This window comes from Sinohyriopsis cumingii, chromosome 12 (genome assembly GCF_028554795.1).
Source record: "Sinohyriopsis cumingii isolate HCF-2022 chromosome 12, ASM2855479v2, whole genome shotgun sequence".
Taxonomy (NCBI): Eukaryota; Metazoa; Mollusca; class Bivalvia; order Unionida; family Unionidae; genus Sinohyriopsis; species Sinohyriopsis cumingii.
In genome coordinates this window covers 33,640,849-33,646,418 of record NC_142972.1, presented here as the reverse complement: position 1 = coordinate 33,646,418, position 5,570 = coordinate 33,640,849, and the positions used below count along the sequence as shown (strand labels likewise).

Genomic DNA, 5,570 nt, shown 5'->3' with positions numbered 1-5,570 from the left:
TTCAGTAGTTTATTTTTAGACCTTAAAATCATGCCACATTTCATTGGCATCTTGTCATGCAAATACCTTTTAGATGTGTGAATCTTGTTCATTTTATTAACGTTTCAGTAATATACAAGTTTTTTTAAAACACCTTTAGTAACATCGTGTAATATTTCAATGACATCTTGAATTTCATGCAAATACCTTTGGTAAGATGTGTGTATGTCGATATATATATATATATATATATATATATATATATATATATATACACACACACACACAATTACTCAAAGGGTTCATGTGAAAATGATACACAATTCTATAATGCATCTATGGGTGACTGTTCCGGCCTATATACATATATAGTAAGCAAAACCAGCTACGCTGAATTTAAAATTGACAATTTATGTAAGTAGATTTTAAAAGCAGTGCAACAAAGTCCACATTGGCAACTGACTTGCAGCCATTTTGCTTGGAGTTGTCAGAATTATTTAATAATGTAAAGGCATAGAAAATTCATTTTAATATATCTTACAAAACATTCATATGCATATATACAAACAGGAGAACGTACTAATTGAGGTGGAATCTATAACAGAAGAGATCAAGCTTGTCCTTGACAGCTTGCCAAAATTCCCTGTCAAACAGAATAGTCTCAACATGAAAGTCATTTTCCAACCACACACAAAAATCACACCATTCCAGTCCTGTAACTGCCAACTGCATTTGAACTTGGTAGTAGTAGTTGTGGTTTGTCTTCAATTTCAAGGCATCATTAGAGACCGCAAGGTACTTCAGAGATAGTAAAGTGTCTGCAACTGGACATTTAATCTCCAACAAACCATAAGGGGGGGGGGGTCCTGTTGGGGTTGTAGACTTTACGATCAGGAGTTGCAGCAAGCCAATGACAAAATGGGCTCACAATTATGCCACTTGGGTACAGATTGACATTGTCATTCATTCTCTAGAAGAAAAAAGTTATTTTTTTTATATGAAAACAAACCAAAATCATAAATCGCAATAATTTAAAAGGTGGTTTTGTTTCTTATTCAAATAAAATGTTCCTACACACTGGGGTGTCATTTATGCAATACAAATTATTTTCCTTGATTTCTTAAGCAGGTTTTACAAATTTTTGTTGTTGAAATTTCTTTTAAAAAGGATACAAATCGGATAATTTTCTTTTCTTCTTTTCTTTACAGCATACTCATTTTGTATTCCAAAAGCAATCCTAATTTAGGAAAATAGACAGCCCTGGAAAGTTTATTTGAAGAAATATGATATGGCCAAACTGTATCGTAGACAGCATTTATGCAAGATCTGAATTTCAATAATATTTTAAGTGTTGAAATATTAAAAATATCTGTGCATGTTGAATATAATTTTAATAATTTATAATATAAATATGAATGAAAATGACAGGTTTACCTCAACAACATGTGGTGACTCGTTCTTCTTTTGTGATCTAAAACACCATCCCTTGACAAGGCATTCATTTCCATCTCTATAAACTGAAAATAAAAGAGAAACTCAGTTTAATAAACAGATTAACATAATATCCCATACATAAAATGACAAAATGTTATATTGTTTAGACACGATTATTCCCTATTATGTTTACTTGATCTAATGTGTGCAGTTACATACTGGGTGTTAAAATTCATCCATCTACCAACACCACAAAACTAATAATAATTATAATCAATGAACAATGAAGAAGTTCACATAAATAAGGGACCAATTTGTGTATTTGGGGGCAGGGTGCTCTTTGATATATATATATATATATATATATATATATATATATATATATATATATATATATATATATATATATATGAATGGATATAAAACAGCTTTGAACAAATAATCCTGCTGTTTTGTGGGTAAATATAAAAAATGTCAGGTTGTGTACTTTTGATACATATTAAAATGCAAGGTATCTACCCAAAACTATTTAAAGCGCACCACAAAGTCTCTACTGGTGAGGAAGGGGGCGTGGTTGGTTAAAAGGGCAGTTTGTGTCACTATGCACGTTTTGTAAATGTTTTATTTTGACCGCGTGTTTTGACCACAGTACTGACTGACAGCTGTACATTTAAATCAGACCTACTCAGAAAAAAAAATTATGCTTTAAATAGTTTCATTTCTATATCGTTAACTTGTGTTTTGTGTGCAGTAGAGAAAGAGTACACTCAAGATAGGACGTAAATCAACTTACCTTTAAGAGAATGGACATATCCCTCACTGTAATACTTGAATCCTTTTGTCATCTGTTCATTCCCTGAACTGCTGGAGACACCCGTGATGAAATTCTCAACGAATGTAAAAGAAATATCTGGCAAACAGCTCAGATCGTTACTCGATGTACAGTAAGACGCCATATTTTTTTCTCAGTCTGCCTACCGTAGCCTCGTTTTCGCGATACATTAATATTCATGAGGATCTCATTAAGAATGGTCTATATGTACATTTTCTTCAGAGTATTTTGTTTCTAGTAAATTAGTTCATTTCTCTGGAAATATTGTTGTATTCATACAGAACTCTTGAACAAGGACTTTTGTTGAAAATTTTATTTAGATTTCCAAGACCGGAGGATAAATTATGGTGTTTGTATAATGAACTGTAAACGTCAAACACAGTACAGGCAACATCATACGTCATCGCCTTCCATCTTGGATTTTTCATCGGGACTCGAAGTTTAAATCATTAGAACATTTCATTAGGACTTCAAAACTTTTACTTATATATTAATCTTTTATTATTTTTGGATTTGATTCTGGAAACCGTAAGTTCTCATATTATTTCATTTTTTACAGTATTGTTTTTGGGAATTAAATTATTTGTTATATTTTTCAAAGCTTGTTGTTTTCACTCTTTCTTGTGTTACTGTTTATTCGAGGCTAAACACGTAACAGTCGTGACTAAGCTATTGTACAATGATTTAAACGTATATTTGTACAACGGTTTTAGAGATCAGTATGCGCAATAATTGTTAATGAGGCCTCAGCGATCTCGAAAATGGGTAAAGAGACTGTATTACTCATTCGTGCACTAAGTAATGAAATCACACGTGTAATTGGATAAACACCAACTGATGGGATTCGAAGAATGACTGTCACCATTAGAGATAAAAAGATTTCAAAACCGCTACCGTTAGAACCACTCGGAAATAATTTTGTTCGGTATTTATATGCACCGTGGGAGTTAGAAGGCGGGTAACGTCGTGATACTGAATCAGTAGGGTTCATTTATTTATTTACAAATTCAGATCGGATTGATGTTCCAAGGCATCCAAAGAGTTATAATTTAGTGCTTTTTAATGAAAAATCAACAAAGCCACGAATCAGGCTATTTATGCGAGAGGAATCGAAGGTTGTTGCTAAAAATATGGAACTTCGACCAAAGTCTATTTTAGTCGGTTTACATATGTATATCGCGTCAATGAATAAAAAAAATCGCGTGATGTCGAAACGCGTAACTAGTAATACCATCAGAGAATATTCAATGCTTCGTGGCAACGAGTCACAAACTCAGTTTGGTGCCTCGGTATACACCCCTGTTAAGTTTCTTTGATCAAATCATTTTTGCAGTGTGTGAATTCACTTCTCTCGCGAAGACATTCCAGCTCTGTGAATGATATACGTTTGCAAAATAACCCGTGGAACTCCGTTTGTTCTTTTTCTATTGTCAAAGGCGTGTGGTGCAAACACAACCGAGTATATTTTTGTCCAAAGTTCCATGTATTTTAAGATTGGTTTGCCAGAGCTTTTTTTCTCTGAACTTGCCAACAATCAATTTATTGGCGTTACTAAACAGTGGATGTTCTTTTGGATAATCGCGGTTACTTGGTATGATATCCGCATAGACATCGTCAGAAATTAATTGCATCAGCAAATAATCTGTAACGGTATAGAGCATCTTAACGGGATATTGCTTACGTCACTGTTTGAATAAGACATTTCTGAGCAAGAGAGAACGCCATATTTCACTACCCCAAAATTCCTCTTGTTAGCGACAGTATTGCATGGTTTCAAGCAATACACAATCAATACGGAAGTGCAGACATTGGATTTGGATGCGTCCCAGAAACATGATAAGTATAACAACATACTAGGGAGTCAGTGGCGGGTGAAATATAATATCGATGCATGGATATGGCTACACTAAAACACCTTGCCCAGCAATGACAATAAATAACAAATAATACCCCCCCCCCATGAACAGCAATACTACTAACGCAAATCCCAGTCATCAAATACCGCAGGAAGTTGACTGACATAATGAGAAAAGACCAGCGACAAATGTGATCAAGAGGCTGTAGAAGATAATAATAATAATAATAATAATAATAATAATAATAATAATGGTAATAATAATAAAAACGAATAATGAGGATCGGAATCAAGAGGAGGATGATTGTCATTATTATCATTAGCCCACTAAGGTTGCTGCATCTGCTGTCCTTGATGATAAAATCGTCTGTATTAGTATTATGTTCGTGTAATTTCGTACTACAGCATAGGATCTAACTTTCTGAACCGTTTTTTCCTTTCTAAGATAAACTCCCCGTCTCGTATTGAGTCAGATATTACATGTTGATTGCTTTCATGATATTGGCATTATTTATTTTCCTACAGTTTTTATAAATAAAACTATACACTAACGGTAAACTTACACACACTAACACATACACCATAGATTAGATAGATAGATAGATAGATAAATAGATAGTCTGATAATCATGCAAATACTATCTTTGCGGCTACTCGCCATGGTGTTCATTTTGATGTTCGTGTACGTGTCTGTATTTCCGTCCGTCTACATCCTTAATTACGGCAATGGTCAAGTTGTTTTGTTCCTTTTGGTTGTTTTTGTTTTAAATTGAGTTCAGAGTGAAGTTTCACTATCTACTTAAATGAAAGTTGGGCTCCGTAAATCGTGGTTGTCTTGTTTATGGTGATCACTCAGATTGCCAATCGGATATGGTAAAAACAGAAAGAAAACAAATTCCACAAAATATAACGAATATAGTACTAATACGAAAATTACGTCGAGTTCCCTTTCCATATGCTAGTTCTTTTTTTGTTTCAGTTCGGAGTGATGTAGGCTGCTAAAAGAAAAGACAAGAATTTTTCTTAAACATTTGTCTTCCCAAACATATAAACATTACTATAATATAAAACGGTCTATCCGAGAATGATTCATAAATCATTGTGTCATTTGTAATGCACATGGTTTATTGAGTATGTATTTTATTTCTTTCTTATCATTCTGGCAATTCTCCTAATACCCTTTCGCTAAGTTTATATTTCTGTGTTGTAGTTTGATATATCAGTCTGGTTCCAAAATGAACTATTATTGTAAAGCAATCAATCGCACAAAGTTTAAGTAAGCATAACCAAACAGGAAGTCACAACGTTTCTTTTTAAGTTGACTTGTCCAATGAAATGATTTGCTGGCTGCTGGCAGATTTCCCCACTACTTATCAGCTCCAAAGACAGATAAGACTTCTGACTAGTAAAACGAGCCTGGACGGATATATAAACTAATGAGCGTAACTGTTTAGACACTCAAAGCTTATA

The 5,570-nt window shown here is 33.6% G+C and overlaps 1 pseudogene across 1 annotated transcript; it reads right to left on the bottom strand.

Moving 5' to 3' along the window:
• Window positions 1-558: 558 nt before the first annotated feature.
• On the bottom strand, window positions 559-2,447 carry LOC149786224 (uncharacterized; annotated as a pseudogene). The gene is made up of 3 exons (XR_016424891.1): window positions 2,207-2,447; window positions 1,414-1,496; window positions 559-949 (listed from the first exon to the last, which is right to left on the bottom strand). The product of XR_016424891.1 is annotated as an uncharacterized LOC149786224 (transcript).
• Window positions 2,448-5,570: the final 3,123 nt, after the last annotated feature.